General features: G+C 52.2%; 1 long non-coding RNA gene across 2 annotated transcripts; it reads right to left on the bottom strand.

Annotated features, from left to right (window-relative positions):
- Positions 1-1,737: 1,737 nt before the first annotated feature.
- On the bottom strand, positions 1,738-18,027 carry LOC306669657. 2 transcript variants are annotated; one of them, XR_013766193.1, is made up of 4 exons: positions 16,095-18,027; positions 14,411-15,981; positions 2,893-4,119; positions 1,738-2,351 (listed from the first exon to the last, which is right to left on the bottom strand). It is a non-coding gene; the product is annotated as an uncharacterized lncRNA (long non-coding RNA). The 2 variants fall into 2 exon arrangements; XR_013766192.1 differs by having other exon boundaries at positions 14,411-18,027.
- Positions 18,028-18,115: the final 88 nt, after the last annotated feature.

Raw genomic sequence — 18,115 nt, 5'->3', positions numbered from 1 at the left:
GTCTCTTCTCTCTTTCATACTCAGCTATGAGTTGAACGAACTTCCTCTGCCACATACTTCCACCATAGTGTGCCACCAGAGGCCCAAAGTAATGAGACCAATCAGTCATGGACTAAAATCTCCAAAGCTGTGAACCAAAATGGACCTTCCTCTTTACAAGCCAATCTCATGCATTTATTATAGGAATGAAAAACTGACTAACACACCCTCTTTGGTTGTGGAGAATCTATGTACGTCACATGAAAACATTTCCTATTTATTTCAATTACTTATATCAGCTGGACTTCTGAATATATTTTTTATACTTCAGGTTTTAATCTAATGCTACCTAATTGTTCCAGGTTTGGCCATCAGGAGCTCATTCGATTTTCCTGTGTTCCTGGGAGCCACCCTATCATTGGGCAGGTGATTCCCACTCCTCCCTCCCCCCTTTTCTCCCCCTCCTCCCGTCCTCCTTCTTCCCTTCCTTTATTTAAACACAACTTTGCTTTGTGTTCAGAAATCCGAGATGAATAAGAGTCCCACCTTCAGGGAACTGCCAGACAGGGGAGGACACCAACAGAAGCCCCAGTTCAATGCAGAATGGTGAAACATTTAGAAGAGAAAACACAGGCAGAGGCTTATGGAAGGGAGCTGCGGTGCAGGTGGGGCTCACTGTCTAACTGTGACCTTGACAAGGACATTTCACAGCCCTGGGCCAGTGCTTACAGATCATGAAAGCAAACAGGTTGTGGTGGGTGGGGATCCTGGCTGGGGAGAGAGCTGTGTTTTTCCTAAGAGTAGACTCTGTGCTGCAGACTGTGTTTGGAAATTTGCACATTCATTCATTAAAAGCATAAATAACGGACCAGGCTCTGGGAAAGGTGACTTACACTCAGTGACTCATTCAGCATGTCACTTACTGAGTACCAACTATGTGTGAATATCTACTAATTCATGTGCTCCTCACAGAAATGTGGTGTCATTATACCTATTTCATAGATGAAAGAAGCTGGGTCTCCAAGACCTCACAGAGCTTGCTGAAAATTCACCTGGTCAGTGGAGGGATGAGATCTGAGCCAATTCTTGACTTCAGGACTTGTCCCAGCTGTGACTAAGAATTGCTCCCCATGTCTTCTGTGATTGCAGGTGTCTCTCTTGCAGGGGCTGGACTAGCTTAGCCAGAGCTCTCAGTGCAGGAGTCCACATCCTGGGGAACTGCTCACTAAGTCTTAGTGCTGAGGAGTTTGGTGGTTGAGTTCTCTGCAGACTCCAGCTCTAGTTCCTGATTAGTTATCAATGACAGTCCATTTTTCAAAATTTCCCAACCTGCCTGCCAATGCATTTCCTGGGTAGGTTGCCCAGGGATCAGTCATCAGGATGAGATGCAGCCTGCCACACCCTCACAGGACAGCAGGAAGGAGCTGAGCCTCTCCAGGAAGTGCTGCCATCTTGGATAGAGCATTACTTTATGTGGTAATGGGCATAGTAGATGCACATGGAAAGGTGATTTGGTGAGTGAGGAGGGATGATATTTACAGAAAGTAGTTCTCTAAGGGCAGCACAGGATTGAAGGGAGAACGTTGCAGTCATATTTGAAAGCATAAAATGGACATCAAGACAGTTATTGAGCACCAACAATATACTAGGCACATAACAGAGTGAAGAAGTAACTGCTGCCCTCGAGGGGCAGACAGTTCTGCAGAGCTTGCAGAGGTTCAGCACCTGCCACTCAGGATCCATAAGACTGGGGCTTTGGAGAATCCCCTTCCTCACTGAAGCTGGAACAGCCTCTGATCATCACTGTTAACAGATGGTAACGGATATGACAAAACACACCCACTGCACTAATAAAACTTAATGCTCAAATCAAGCAGGAAGATTGCCTACTCATACGCATTTTTACATCTTCCCATGTAGCATAAGGAATCATTCCCTAAGAAAAATGTTCTAAGTCGGGGTGCAAAGTTCCCCCGAGTCCCCCTCCTCTGTCCACTGATTTCGCTGATGACATCCCAGGGGCACGTGAGGAGGAGTGGCGCATGTGAGTTTCCCTTCCTGGGCAGCAGTGTGGCTTAGTGGGGGAGGAGGCGCCCTTCCGCTGCCTCCACCAGGACCATGGGAAGCAGCTGGCCAAAGCCTGAATCTTTCCGCATCCACTCACATGCCTGCATCGTGCTCCAGCCCTCTCTCCAGGTTCCAGCCAGGCGTCCAGTCCGCCATTTGTATGCGGACATGAACCGAGAGTTTGAGCCACACTGCGGGCCCGCTGAGAGCTGCAGGGCCCGCAGACAATTGCCTGCCTGCTAGTCCTCTCACTAGGAAGCCCTGGAAGACAGGAGGACGCTACCAGGTCCACTTGGTGTCCCCATCTGCAGAATGTTGAGATGGGAACAGAGAGCTCTTGGTCAAGCATGGAAATTCCAGGGAAGAGGAGTTTTCTGGCTGGTTTTTTTTTTTTTTTTTTTTTTTTTTTTTTTTGCAAAAGTATAAGTAAAATCTGTATTTTTGTTACTAATGGAGAAGCAGTTCTTTAATAAAAATGCAGACAATACCTTTAAACATTTAAAACAATTTTCAATAGCTCAAATGCTAAATTAGATAAATAAAGGAAATGGCGATGGGGGGATCATGTCTGAACCTCTGCTCTTAAAGAAAATAATTCTGGACAAGTGAATGTGTGAGACTGAAAGAGGAGGCAGGGCAGGGGACTTGCCTTTGCCTAGAGCAGGTTAAACCAGAAGTCCAGGGAGACAGGAGGGCACTGGAAAACAGCCTGAGAAGGGTTTTCCTAAACTCAACTTCTGACTCCTTGAGAGTTGGAGGTGGTTTTGTTTGAGCTCTCATATCCATAAAGTCATCACGAGGGTACCTGGGGCACTTGGCCTAAGGTGATCTTTGCAAATGGATTACCTTGTCTGGACTTAAATTTCCTGAATTGAAGGCGCAACATCTGGTCCCCTGCAGGCTGGGGTGAGTCAGTGCTTCCTCTGAGCATGTGCAGAATGTTCTGTCCATGATTGACTCTCTCACCTGCAAGATCCTGGCCTGAGGCTCTGGTGAGGGAGACACCAGAAGGTAACTGTGCCTCACTAGAATGTAAGGTCCGCCATCGCAGAGGTGGCACTGCACTGTGGCACCACACTTTGCATTTCCTCTCAGCAAAAAATGCACACTTTTATTTTTCTATCTTTTTTTTTTTTTTTTTTTTTGCAGCAAGTTCATCCCAACAAGGAGGAAGCCAACCTGAGGCTACATCTGGAGGATGAGTGAGGTGAGGGTTTGCAGGCCAGTGAGATGGACAGCACCCCAGCTTCAGAGCCAGGACACTGGCTGGGCCTCGGGTCTCCCCCTACCTAAGCTCCCTGATGCTCTGGATTTGTGGTGTCATTATTCCAGTCCGTTGAACACCATGTGCCTCCTGTTCCCTCCTGTAACTCCTCAGGGGAAGAGGACTGGATGTAAGCATTTCTCTGCTCCTTCCAGTGCATCTTAGATCTCGGTAGGAGGGACAGCATTACCGATGGCTAATCAGGAGCAGTGTGATAAGAATGGTTTTCAACCTAACAGGCATCTGCAAGGAGGCCTCACTGAGGGACTCTAGTGCCTCCTAAGGCCCCGCATCCTGGCCTGGAGCAGGAGAATGCCAGGGGAGCCTGGGTTTGCATGGAGTGGGGTTGGAGTTGGGGTTGGACCCAGGGGCATTCGCCAGGGTGGTGTTGCGAGGAGCAGCAGGGTGGCTGAGGCGTCTGGTGGTCTCTCTCTCTCTCTCTCTGGCTCTGCCACTTTATACCCGTGCTTCTCTCTCCCTGAGGTAAGTGACGGAAGGTTCTGGTCTTCTTGGTGCACCTCTCTTTTCCTGGTTAATGAGAACACACAAAGTCCACACACAGGGGCTAGGGCAGAGGCACGTGGGTGCACCACCGACCTGAGCTGTAGTTTGCCAATTGGAGATTAGGCTGAGGGAGGATCAGAGAGGTCGGCAGAGGCTCAGACGCTCTGTGCAAGCCGTGCTGAAGTTGAGTGGGGGTGAGAGACGGTGGGTAAGGAAGACGCTCAGGAGTGACTCCAGGTGGAGCACAGTGGAAATCACTCTTTCATTGACACTTGGTTGAGAAAACACCAGAAGGAAAGTGTTACCTGTAAGACAGTAACAGAATGGAGGCTTGGGAAATGTGCCATCCGGCTGAGGTCAAGTTCCAGGCTAAATGGAATGGGGAAGAATGGGAGTGGCACAGACCGCTGAGTGTGCCCCACACCCTTTCCCATTTCCGTCTAGTGGCAGACCCCTCCCACTGTGCCTGGGAACCTGGCCGCCCAGCTGCAAGGACAAGGCTTCCCAGCCTCCACTGCAGCCAGGAAAGGGTGCGATCCATGTTTGGCCACAGGGCGTGGCAGAGGTTCTGTGTGCACCGTCCAGGTTGTACCCCTCAAAGGAAAGGACCAGCCTGCCTGGCTTTCCCCTGCCGGTGAGGGCCGAGCCACTTCCTCAGGTGCAGGATGCAGGCCAGCTCTTGAGGACAGCAGAGTGGCCAGGAACACAGCTCTGCGGGGTTAAGTAGGAGAGAAAGGAACTTCTGTAATTTCGCAATAAGGAAGTCGACGAGGTAAAATCTGTGGCAGGTGCCTCCTTGGAAATACACCTGCCCCTCCTGAAAAGCATCCAGATTCCGACACATTTGAAAACCTGTGTGCACGTGGTATGTGTGTGTGTGTGTGTGTGTGTGTGTGTGTGTTACTACTTACAGGGTGGTGAAGATGAAATGCAAGGAAAGCATACATGTTAAAAATGCACAGTTCCAGCAAATGCTTTATGGTTTGGATGGCGTCAGACCAAACTCTTCCTCTTTCCCCTGCAAAACTGGCTTCCTCCCACATAGACTGCATCTCTGTGAACAGACCCTCCACCTTCTAAGACCTTGAGCCCCAATCATGGCCCTTTCCTTCCATGCACACCAAGCCCAGCTGATCTTCTCAGCATGACCTTCCTGACATGTGCAGAACCTGAGGCCCCTCACCACTCCTCTGCGGGTCCCCGCGCTCCCCTCCCCGTCTACCAGTGGGGAGGGCACACCAGCCAATGTCCCCGCTCCCTCCCCCAGGCTCTGTCCTCAAGCAGAAGCCAGAGGAACCCCAGGAAAGTGCAAGTGAGACGGAGCATGCCCTGAGCCCAGCACTCGGATTCTCCCCACTCCCTCAGCCTGCCCCCTCGCCCTCTGACCTCTCGCTCTGTCTTTCTGTGGGTCCCTCACTCAGTCCGCTGGTCGCACCACCCCACCGCTGCTCAGGCTCGGTGTCCCTGCTCTGCCTCCATGGGCCTGCCCCGCACCCTCCTCCAGGAGCCAAGCAGGGGATGGCGCAGGCTCTGGGCTGGTGGGAAGGTGATGCAACTGCTCTCCCAGCGTGAGCAGAGGAGAAGGGGCAGGGTTTGACCTGAGCTCCCAGAAGCCTGGAGGGGCCATTTACGGAGAGCATGCTGGAAGGAGCCAGATTGCAGGGGAGGGGACAGGCCTGCCAGCATCCTGGTCTGAAAGGCTCTGCCGTTACCAAGCGAACGCCTCACATACCTGCTTCCTCTGGACTGGAGAGGTGTCCCGTGACCCCGCTGGTTTAAAATAGTGGCTCTCCCAAGTTCTCTACACCTCAGTGTGCACGTTTGTATGTGACGGTGCGTGGCTGTGACTGTGATTGTGTTCATGGGGCTGCATGTGACTGTGTGACAGCGTGTGACCATGTGATTGTGTGTGTGACCATGTTGTGACAGTGTGTGACCATATGTGTGTGTGACTGTATGTGACTGTGTGACTCTACGTGACAGCTCGTGACTTTGCAATTCTGTGCATGTGGCTGACTGTGTGTGTGTCCCTCTTCACCCTATTTTTGTCATTTCTGCACACTGTGCTTATTTGCTCTTGGTTTCTCATCTGCACCTCCCCTGGTCTATCAACTGTGCCCCTCCCTGGGCCATATAAACTTCAGGAGGACAGGTCTTTTTTTTTTTTCTTTTTTTCCATTTAACAGCCAAATCGACGAAGTCTAGAAAAGTGCCCAGCACATTGTAGGTCCTCAACACGTGTGGGTTCACTGAATGAGTACATGGATGATGAGGAGTGTGGTGAGCGGGAAGGCAGGTGAGAGTGGAGGTGGGGTGGCCGGGGAGCCCAGGTGTGTTGGCTGATTTCAGGAGCCACAGGGCAGGGGCCTGGTAGCCATGCAGGCTATAGGGTGAGCCACCAGGCTTGGTGCTGATGACAGAGAAGAGCAGGGAGGAGCAGGAGAGTGCAGGTCCCTACCTGGGCCTGGGGCTGGACAGGTGTTGGAATCTACAGACGCAGGTGCAGGGTCAGAGGCTAGCCCCTCAGGAGGACAACATGGAGGGCTGTGATGGGGCCAGCATGGGGCCCCCTGTGGCTGGAACCCTGTGGGCATGTGCAGGAAGCAGGGCCAGCCATGCCATGCAGCTGTGTGTCCAGCTGAGGCTACAATGCAGGGCTTGACTGCATGGGAGTGGGGGCTGGTTTCTAAGTCCACCAAGTGGGGACACGGTGGCCTAGCCACTCCAGTCCCTGGACCTGAGCTGTTTTCTGGATCTTCCATCTTGTCCACCTTGCTTTCCTCCCTCTTTGCCAAGCTGACCACCAGTTGTCTGTCAGTGCGTCAGCCCTACCGCACTGTCCCTACCTCTCCTTTTCCAGGTCGCTGCTCCACTGCTTTCCTCGCTTGCTCTCCCGTAGGCTCAGAACCAGTGCGCCACAGAGCACCTCTCCACTGCACGCACTGACATCACTGTGCGCACTGGCATGACGGAGGATCAGCGCCTCTGAAGACACAGGGAGCTGGCACTGCTGGCTCGCTCCTCCTCATCTGCCACCAAGGAGCCCGGAGATTCTGCTGAGGGAGGCTCAGAGCACATGGCCTCGCTGCTACCCCATTGCAGGGACAGGAAGTGTGCCAAGGCACATATGTGTCTGCAAGATGCCCTGATGGCCAGATAAGGACTGACCTAGCCTAGCCCCGGGGACACGGGGAGTGGCCCAGCACTGTCTCTCACTGACTGCATGGCCTCAGGCAGCTCACTGCCTCCCACTGCCCTGTCGCCTCTTGGTGAAATGAGACTGCGAGTCCCACCAGCTAACCACACAGCGGTGTAGCTGCGAGAACAAGGGCAGAGCAGGTGCCAGCTCACTGGTCATTTTCAAGGACCTTTAACGAGCAAGGGGCTTTGTCATTCACCTAGAATTCCAGCCCAGAACCCCAGGTCTCAGCAAGATGACCCGGGGGAGACAGAGAAAGTGCTCTGCAGCTCTGCTACTTCAGTGCTCCTCGTGAGCCTTTTGTTGGTGGTGTGAATTTCCAGGGGCACTCTAAACGAGTAATTGGCAGAACAGTTTGCACTGGTTATTTCCATAGACCCGCCAAGGTTTTTCTTCTATCACCATAACAACCTGTATCTTATGCATAGAGAAGCGTGCCTCGTTGCCACGGGCAGGGGAGCCTGCAAAGGCAGCCACCGGAGAGATGTGGACCCTTTGTAGACTGTTTTGATTCTCTCGGGAGCACCTGGTACCCTGGTGACATTGGTGCCTTTCTATGAGCCCTGGGTCCCAGAGACTTCAGTTGAGTTCATACATATCCTTCCTAAACTCTTGTGGCTACAGATGGAACACACGCCAAATCACATAACTGCACTAAGTCAAGTACAGAAAAACTGGAAATGTACACTGTAAGGGGCCAGAGAATGTGAATCCCCCAAGCCCCACTTTGCACTCTTGTCCTCAGGGGCAAGAGCTAGCATGGTGGGGAGGACCAAGTGGAAGTGGCCAAAAGAACAAAACAAGCAAGAACAATCCCCGCCTGAGGAACAGAGGGAGGAAGGCCTCCCTCTGGAGGTCAGGCAGAGAGACTCACCCCATCTCACCCCCAGAAAGCTCCCTAGCATCCCTGCGGAAACCAGGTGGGCCCTAGAGGGCAGCCCCACACAACTGCAAGCTCAACTAAGAGGTGGCCCTGAGTGGCCCACGTGCTCTCTGCTGCGTCTTAACTAGAGCAGACTCAACATCTCAGGTCACAGCATGCATCCGTTGACTTGGTAAGTGTGTTCTACTGTATTCCAGTAAGGAAAGAGGATCATAGTTGGTGTTCAGCCGTGTGGAATGCACAACAGTGGGCACTTAGAACCTGGGGTAGGCCAGCTTTCCCTCTTCCATAGGACTGTCAGAGAGGTTGGGATTCACAGGACACACCTCGGAACTTTACTCTGGTGTATTTTCACTATGTTACACCGAAGGGCAGATGAGCAAGAGGTGACTGGCCTGCTGGAGATGCTGATGTGACCCATGTGTTCCAGGGCATGAAGGAGACGCACTGGACAGCCTGGAGAACTGAGGCAGGGGGCAGGTACCCCCATTGTAGCCCCACGTCCTACCACAATCATGGTGCACCTAGGACCTAGAGGCTAGGGCATGCCTGGCAGCACCTACAAAGCAGGTACCTGTCTCAGCTGGTACCTCCCTCCCTAGATAAGGAAGTGCAGCTCCTGGTGGGTATTCCAGGCTTCTTGGAGCACATGGTGCACATAGTATACTGCTGTGACTCATCCATGAGGTGGCACGACAGACTCCCAGCTTTGAGAGAGGACTGTGGGACACAGGCAGGTCCAGGTTGTAGTGCAAGGAGCTACACAGGCCATGGGGCTCCGTAGACCCCATGTTGTTAGAGGTATTAGCGAGGGAAGAGAGGCCATATGGGGACCCAGGTGTGGCTCCAGGGCAGGCCCTTGGATTTTAGCCAAAGACCATGCCACCTACAGTGAAGAACCACAGGCTGGTTGAAAGTCATCTTCTTAGATATGAGACAGTCTGTCGCCCAGAGTCAGGCCTGCTCTTAGTGACGTAGAATTCCAAGGGAGCCATGGTTAAAATCATTCATGCCAAGCTTGGTTCTTATCCTTCCTAGGGAATCTGAACAGTTAGTTTGTAAAACCTCTGTTTTAAGAGAGAAGGGGGGTGAAGAATTTTGATAGTTTTAATCAAAGAAGCATAATTGTTTCAGATGGAGAGAGAAGAAGGAGGAGAAGGAGAAGAAGAAAAAGAAGGAGCAGGAGAAGAAGGTGAAGAAGAGGAGGAGGAGGAAAAGAGCCATACCCTTCCTCGCCCTCTGACAAATACACCTTGCAGAGAGAATTCAGAAAGATCAGAGGTAACATGATGGAGGAGTCACAGTAAATCTCAAACCTTCCCGGAGAGAAGGGCCATCTGAGATTTTGCTGTATCCCTTGAGGCCTGGGGGCCAACTCTGGCCTGGTTTTTGCTGGCTTGTGGGCACTGCGCTGCTTGGTGATAGAGGTACACCCAGGTGGACTCGGCCCAGCTGCCCCGGCTGCCTGGTCTTAAGCACCTTGTGTTAGCTTCTCCTCACAGTAATGGATACCGAGACAATCAACTTAAAGCAAACTTTAATTTAGGCTCAGGGTTGCAGAGGTTCCCGGCCATGATGGGTTGGCCTGTTGCCTTTGGGTCTGTGGAAAGGTAGGACATCATGGCAGAGAGTCTGTGATGCAGCAAACACTTACCTACAGCCAGGAAGAGAAAGAGAGGGAGAAGAGGCTGGGGTCACGACATTCCCTTAGAGAGCTGGTCTGCAATGGCCTGAAGACCTCTCAGTAGGCCGCACCTTTCAAAGGTTCCACAGGTTCCCAAGAGTGCCCTTTGGGGTACATGCCTTTATCCCCCAGGCCTCTGGGGATCTTTAAGATCCAAACCACAGCACGGCATCTCTGTCACAGCTTTCGCCGCCATCGCAGTGAGCTGGGCCCCTCCTGCACCACCTCTGCAGTCAGGCCCATTCAAGGGGCCATGCCCTTCCCATGAGCCCTGGCCATGCCCTCTGGAGCCCCAAGAGCTGAACCTAGTCACCTACTCAGGGCCCTCCATGTGCCAGGCCCACCCAGCCCAATGGCTTCCCTTCCCTCCTCACTGCAGCTCTGTGAGCAGCACCCCATTTCACCCCACATGTGAGGAGACTGCTCCCAGAAGCCAATCCCCTCGCCCCGCAGCTGAGGTTGGAAAACTATGGCCCACGTTGTATTTTGGGTCTGGAACGTCTCATGTGTTAGGCTTGGTCCCAGCTGGTGGTGCTACTAAGAGGTGGTGGACACTCTGGGAGGTGGGGCCTGTTTGGGGGAAGGGGGTCATCCTGCCCCCAACCCCTGTCTTTCTCTGCTTCCTGCTTCCCCACAGCCATGAGGTGGGCAGTTCTGCTCCATCCCACCACTCTGCCATAATGTTCTGCCTGGCCACAGCCACAGCAGTGAAGCCAGTCAACAATACTCGGAGGTTCATGAAGCCACGAGCCAATAACATGATTGCCCAGGTATGTTGTCCCAGTGGAAAACCTGGCACAGCCCGGGTGCCGCTGCCTGTTTCTGTAGGTAGAGTTGTGTTGGCACACGGTCACGTCGGCCGCCTGTGGGTGTCTGCTCTCCAGCAGAGCAGAGGGGTGGCGATGGAGACCCTGTGGCCTGCCAGGCGGAAATGCTCCCTACTGGGCCTTCACAGAGAGAGTTTTCCTGCCTTCCACAGCTCAGTTATGGGACTCTCTCAAATCTGCTGGCTTCCAGAGAGAAAATTGAGTTCAGTGCTGAGCTGTGTGGAGTGGAGAGTGAAGAGTCCCCTGAAAATGACTGAATAATATTTTTTGAAGAGAACTGGAGATGGGTGATTATTCTTGTTCCCTCTAATTTAATTCCCTCTCCTATTTCTCCTTATTAAGTCCTGAGCTAGCAGCTCTGCCTCATCCTGGCAGATGTTGGCTCAGATACGCCAGGGAGCCCAACTCACTGTTTCCTGGAGATTAGACATCGACAGTGTGGTGATTAAAAACATATATATCAAAATAGTGAGGAAATTCAGCTCTAGAGGGAAGAGAAAGGAATTCAGGAGCTAGTGTGAGCACGGCCATCAGGCAGAAGCACACTGTTGATTCCGGGGTCCCTCCTGGACTGTGGGCACCCGGAAAGTGTGTGCTCATGCCACCCACACGAAGGGCCAAGGACCACTGCCTAGCACAGGCCAGTGGGTGCTGTGGGATATGCTCTTATCCCAACCCCTCTCTGTGACAGTGACCTTATTTGGAAATAGGGACTTTTCAGATGTAATCAAGTTAAGATGAGGTAAGAGTGGCTTCACCCAATGACTGGCATCTTAATAAAATGTGGGAAATTTGTACATAGACACACAAGGAGGAGAGTGTCATGTACAGAGTCGGAGAATGCAGGGAGGACAGCCTTCTGAAGACAGGAGCGTGTGCTGCCCTCCCTTCGTACCCGTGGGTGATCAATGGCAGGAGCTACCGTGAATGCCCACAGCCATGGCATGCAAGTCCATTACACAAGAAGTCATGATATTCACAGACGACCTGAACATATTCTCTTATAAATTTAAACCATCTCTCTATTACTTCTAATTCCTGATATAATGTAAATGCTATGGAACTATGTACAGCTTAGGGGGAAATGACAAGAAAAAAAGAATGTGCACGTTCAGTATGGGCACGATTTTTTAAAATATTTCAATCCACAGAGGAACCCACAGATGAGGAGCCCAAGGATGCGACAGCAGCTGTGTTGTGTGATGCTTGGAGAAGCTGCAAACACCAGGCGTCCTCGGAAGAGAGAGCGTGGCCCTATCCATGCCCCCACCCCCGACTTCCAACCTCCGGAGCTGTGGATAGTGCGTTTCTACTGTTTCAAGCCACTCGTTTGAGGGACTTTGTTATGACAGCCCTAGGAAACATATACGGGAGGTGATCAGAAAGGATTTGCTGAGTGGCTAATGAAGGGATGAAGCACCAGTCCAAAGGGCTCAGAGCCAAGTCAGATGGGAAAAGCCCATAGGTAAACTGAGGCAAGGCAGAAGCAGCCGCTGTGGAAGGGCGAAACTCAGGGTCTGCTGAGCATCTCTAGCCCCTACTGGTGATCCTGAAGGAAGGTCAAGGACGGAGGCCCAGCACTGCGGGTGCTCGGGAGTGCGGAGTCTGGCACGGGCTGCAGTGCCAGCCTCTGAGGCAGGCTGGGGCTTGCTCCATGCCTCGCCTGGGAGCTCTCCAGGCAGGATGGCCATTCGAGTGACACAGGACATTGTTGGTGGGACGATCGTTGGTGGTCTTGGTTACATGGCTGATAGCAGTGGAAAGGACTCTGACAGACAAGGCTACTGGTCCACGCCAAAAGGCACGGAGCCAGGCCCAGACTGGGTGACAGTGGGCCTGCTGTAGCCTGGTGGGGCTGATCCAGCAGAAGGTCAGAGCTGAGGAAGTGGGGCGAGAGGAAGGGTCAGAGGGGAGAGGTGGGCCAAGACCAGAGTGTGCTGGGGAAATGAGAGAAAGGCTACGAGTCAGCCTCGGGGGAAATTAGGGCGACCCAAGGACATGAGGGGAGCAGCAGAGACGTGCCAGTGGTACCAGCGTGCCAGCTGGGTTCAGCTCCCTGCAGACCTCTCGAGCAGAGATCACCACCCTGCGTTTAGAGTTCAAGGGCTGAGGACCAGACAGGCGGAGCCGTTTCGAGTCTCTTCTACCTGGTTCTAAGCGTGCCTCTCTCTCTACCTCCAGCTTCCCTTAGGTCAGAGGACGCACACCGCCCTCGGGGATGTCTGGGCATCCAGCAGCAGCACACTCTCCGGCGGTGAGCTGTGGGTGCCTCCCCACTGCCCCAGGTAGCCTGTCAGAGGCTTTCCCTAAGCACCACTCCCCCAGGAACTTGATATCAAAGATATGCTCTATATGTTAATGTAAGTGTGTCTGAGCTTTTGACCTAAAAAGAGTGAGATATTTTCCTTCCAGAAGAACCTGATTGTAGCTGCCCCTGCCCAGCTGCATGCTGAGATGCGTGGATTAGATCTTAATCCTGCCTTTCTGTGCAATGCTGATCACTCTGACCTTTTGCATCAGAACAGGCTTATTTAATGAGATGGGGAAGCACTACTGACCTGGCTAAAAGCTTCTCTGAACTGGGTCATGTAAATGGAAGGCACAGCTCTGCTGGAGGTAGGCAAGGGGTGAATACCAGTTTTGCCATGTGTGTGATCCCACTGCATCTTCCCACAATGCTGTGAGGAGAATATGGCTATGTCCTTTATATAGATGAGAACAAGGTCAACTTGTCTGCCCAAGGTCACTCAGCCACTGAGAGAAAAAGCCATTATTAGAGCCCAAATCCATGTGATTCCAAGTAGCTCTTGGCCGTCACGTGATATGTAGAAATCATTGCGTGCTGTTGAGGGTCAGTGTCTTTGTCTGCAAAGCTGAAACTAAAGGCCCCTCCCAAGCCATCAAGTGAGATGGCACCCCTGCAATGACCCTACACTGGAGGTGGGTAGGGTTTCCTGTTTCCTTATTGATTCTGTGCCTTAGCCAGAGGGATCATGTGGACCAAGCTGTGGCCACCACAGTGCCTTGCTGAGGAACTTGAAGACAACCAGCCAGGGGCTTCGTACGGCTGAGCTGAGTTGCTCTGGGAATAGTGCTCCAGAGTCAGGGCCAGCGAGGTTTCCCAGCTGGCCATTCCCTCTCAGAGCCTCCCTTCTCCCTGGGCAGTGCAGGGAGTTGCACATCCCTTGCCCCTTGCCAGCCACCTTCCCACGGGCCCAGGCAATGGGAAGTCCTGGGAAGACAGGTGCAAAAGAAGGGAGGATCCAGGTATCCCTCACCCACCCCTTTCCTCTGGCGCCTTCAGCAGTGGCCTTGTCTCTCCCTGGGAGCTTCAGTGCCAGGGAAGAGGCAGCCTCCACCCCGTTGCCCAGCTCCACTTCCGGCTCCTAGTACGGGACTCGTCTTCTGATTCCAGCAGCACCCTCCCACCTCCCATGTAGCCCAGGTAGGGTGCACACACTGCTCTTGCTAATCTGCGCGACATTTCCTCCCACCATTTGGAGTCTCAGTTGTCCCGTCACATGCAGAACCACTTCCCTGTACTAAATGCCCTCTGTAGAAACACCTAGAATGGATTGATTTTTTCCAGCGGGAATCCGACCGCTGCGATCTCATGGGATCCTGCACTCCTACCCTGAGTCTTAGGTGTTCTTTTCCTTTGTTTCCCTGAAGTGCCCTAGTGTGGCCTTTCAGTAAGAAGTCCCTTACTTTCTCTCTCCCCCATCCTTCTCTCTCTCTCTCTCTCTCACACACGCACATATTTTTTTAACTAAGTTGATATGGTTTCTGATTTTCACCACCAACAGAACCTTGACTCACTCAACACAAGTCTTACACTATGCTCTGTAAACTATAAAGCAATTTGCAAATGTGCAGCTCCCGGGAGGTGCTGGGTGGGTGTTTAGAGGGTACTGTCTGCTCATAACCCCGGCTGATGGTGACGTGTGCATGGCGACGGCAGGATTGATGTGAAGCGCATCACCACTACAGATCGTTTGCTCACCTCTACTGCAGCCTGACTTCCTTGTCTCAGCTTCCGGCTGTGGCTGTCAGGAACTGAAGAAACCTAGACATACTGAGTTCTGTTCCCTGGCTGGGTCGGGCATCAAGCAGGCTGTTTCCAGGTGGGAGGAATTGGAGAGGAGCACTCAGGGTCCTGCAATAAAAACCCTTCAGACTGGGTTAGATGGAAGTGGGAGATTCGCCAGTGGAAGGAGGAAAGGCAGGCATTCCTAGGAACTTGCAAGGAAGGTGGCATATCTAGCTGTTTGCCCAGAGCTACCCACACACAGAGGTGCCACAGGGTGTCCCAGGAGGCTGGTCATGCATGCCACACCAGCCTCATCCTCTCCCAAAGGTAAGGGTATGGAGACAGAGCAACAGAACCTCCCCTTCAGCATTTGAAGGACTTTCCCTTTATTTTGAGGGGCTCAGAAACCTCGAGTTGGAAGGGTCTCCAGAAGGCGAAAGGTTGAATGACCTTGCTTCTTACGTGAGGAGGCTGAGACTCAGCTCAAGGAGCTGGCCCGACATCATCGGCCAATTAGAAACCACGCGGGGTCTCTCTCTCTGCCCCTTGCCTTAGGATCTGGTGTTATTAAGAGCCTGAAATTCACCATAATGGGATATGATTAGAGTAATCCAACCCTGTCTTTCAAAACCTCTTGAACTGGTAAGTATTAGTCACTGCGCCTTTAGAGAGAATTATTTTGGTCAAATTACATTTCTTTCAGCCATGCTGTGAAGATGAAATCCACCAAAGGAGAGAGGGGTAAGCGAGGAGCAGGGGTACTGTGGGGACAGGCAAGCTGGGTAGGGCCAGGAGGGCCACCAAGGACACAGAGCTCTGAGACCCAGCGTGAAGGAGTCGTGATAGGAAGAATAGAGCAGAACAAAGCCCAACAGGATTCAGACACCCAGGGCTCTCGTCTCAGCCTTGCCTCCCACTAGTTATGCCTTTATGTCTTTCTGGAAAGCATTTGTCCTCTCCAAGGGCCGCTTCCACCACTGCGCAAAGGATCTGAGTCCCCCCGCCCCATGGCCTTCCTGCCTGGGGTACTGTCACAATGTCCAGGGTGATGCAGGGCCCAGGGTCAGTGAGTGGGGCTGTTACTCTAGGGTGACCAGCACAGCAGCCCAGAGCATGGTCAGGTGCCACAGGCTAGGCCAACTGATTGCTCCCTGTCCAGTGATCCCTGCCGCCACCTCTGCCTACTGCACGGGGGTCCAGCCGCTGCGGGAGGAGCTTCACGCTGAACTGGAGTGGAGGAAGTCTCTCCAGGGAAGGAGGGGAGGCTCAAGTAGCAAGGCTCTGAGGCTTTCCATTCTTACCTAGGGACTTGCCCATGACACTCAGGTGCTCCTAGCAGCAGTGGCCCTTCCATGAGGGACTGTCCACATCCTCTGGAGACTAGAGGGGGTCCATGGGCAAATCTGAGCTTCCAGTCCTGCTCTAGCCTTTATCTGCTCAGGCTTGGGAACCCCGTCAGATAGTCACATTTTACTGATGACGTCACTGAAGCGCACCTCCTCCAGGCACAGGCCGAGGGTTCAAGATGGCGGCATATCCTGTCCCTAAGGAAGGAGAGGTAACCAACCAACATGATTTCCTCTCTTCAGGAAGAGCAGACAGGTGCCCATCTGGACCTGCCTGCTGCCCACGCTGCTCTCCATGAGGCCACCGTCACCTGGGAGGCTGAGGAAGTGAAGGGCTGGCCTGCCGTTCCCTGCACAAGCAAAGACCCCCACAGGGGGACTTCCAAACATCTGCGCACCGCTGTTCTTATTGTCCTCGATGCAGGACCCATTTTCTTGGATCTACAATCAACAGCTCCCTTTTGAGGATCGAAGATGTTTTCAAAAGCTGCAGAAGCTGGTGCTGAGACTCGCATTTCTCAACGGCACACTTTCCGTGACTTTTCTGATCATGGGCTGCCAACTTCCATACACCCGCCATGGTGGGCTTATACCACAGGATTCTGGTAAAGTCCCACCAGCACTGTTCAATATAAGCGTCTGTGACGATGGAAATGTTTTGTATTTGTGTTGTCAAGGTGGTTGTCCTCAGCCCCATGTGGCTTTGGAGCCCTTGAAATGTGGCTAGTCAACTGAAGACTCAATTTTTAATTCTATTTTAATTAAATTTAAATAGCCACACGTGACTAATGGCAATGGCATTGGGCAGCACAGATCTCAATAATTACTAAGAAAATATCAGTCCCCTTGTTTTCGTATGCACTTACTTTATTGTAAACACAGAATGATTTGAGCTTGTTTACCCTTTGGGTTTAACTTTTGGCCCAGTATTTTGAACTGCAGGGGATTCACAGTTGTGTAAACACTCTATGCATGAAATGAAGTTTAAGAAAGAGGCCATGTGTTTGCTTATTAGCATGACACTGTAAAAACACCAAGAGTAATAATTAAAAGATTAAACACTCAGCAATGCAAAGGATTTGCAAGCATTCACTGCCTACCTGCTACCAGGGTGTCAGGTTTAACAGCAGAAATGTAATTAACTCGTTGAATTCACTGCCTTCACTCAGAATCACGCCTGACAGGCGCTGCGGGTGGCTAGGGTGCATGTTCTACCTGACCGAGTTGGCCCTCCCAGCCAGCAAGCTCTCTCTGGTCAGTTCTCTGCTCTGTTTCCCTCACCAGTAACTGATTTTTACATGTACTTGTGTCTTGCTCAGCAAGTAGGAATCCCTTATCAGGATCCTCCTGTGGAACATGGGCATCCTGAACAGCTCCCTCTGGCCTTGACTCCTTTTGAACTCCTGCAAGGGAAACGCCCTGGCCATTCTGAACTTAAAATACACAGATTCCTGAGCTCCATGCAGAGATCTGGGTCGGAATGACCACAGCAGGGCCTGAACAGCTGTTTTTTTCCTAAGCTCCTCAGGAGATGCTGATCTGCTGCCAGATCTGAGGAATAATGATCCAAATCCTCTTCTTTGACCAAGGCTGTCAGAAACAGGGCCAGGCAGGAAGGTGTGCCAGATATGGTCCGTTCATGGTCATTATCATTATGGCCATTCACTGGTATCCTCCTGCATTAATGTATACTACCCACCAATGACCCAGAGGTGGGTGTTTCTAGTCCAAAGCTTAGAGAAATTAAGCCAGCTTCATTCCACAGCTATTCAATAAATAGCCACCACATACTCAGTGCCAGATGCCATTCTAGGATCTGGAGGTGCAGGGAGTAAGGCAGAGATGTCTCTGCTCCCACAGATCTGGCATGGCATCTAAGAAGACAAGCAATAAGTCTACTTGTCAGATGGCGACAACAGACAGGGTGAGGGGGACAGAGGATGGCACAGGGGCCAGGTGGGGTCAGCAAGCAATGCCCTCTGATGATGAAACCAGAATTAAAGACAATGTTAGTGTAAAATAGGTAATCAGATCCAGTGGAGGAAATGGAGGCCGATCTGAGTCCAGGAGGTTGGAGACCCCCGGGGAGGTTAGAATGCTTATGTCTCCAGAGCCCTTTGAATCCGCCCCTCCCAAAAAGGTTGTTAAGGAAGCGACTCCTGAGCAGACAGAGAGCTACTAATCAATGCCCCTGGGCTGCCGCTCCCTTCCTGCCCAGGACTCCACCCTGGCCCACCTGCTCACCCCCTGACCATCCCACCAGCATCTCACCTCCTGGGCCTAGTTTTAAATAAAACCTGCTTCATATGCTTGCCTCGGCGTGCTTCTCTAA

This window comes from Sciurus vulgaris, assembly GCF_902686455.1.
Source record: "Sciurus vulgaris genome assembly, chromosome: 1".
NCBI classification, from domain to species: domain Eukaryota; kingdom Metazoa; phylum Chordata; class Mammalia; order Rodentia; family Sciuridae; genus Sciurus; species Sciurus vulgaris.
The sequence above is the reverse complement of the archived record's forward strand: the minus strand, read 5'-3'. Positions and strand labels throughout refer to the sequence as shown.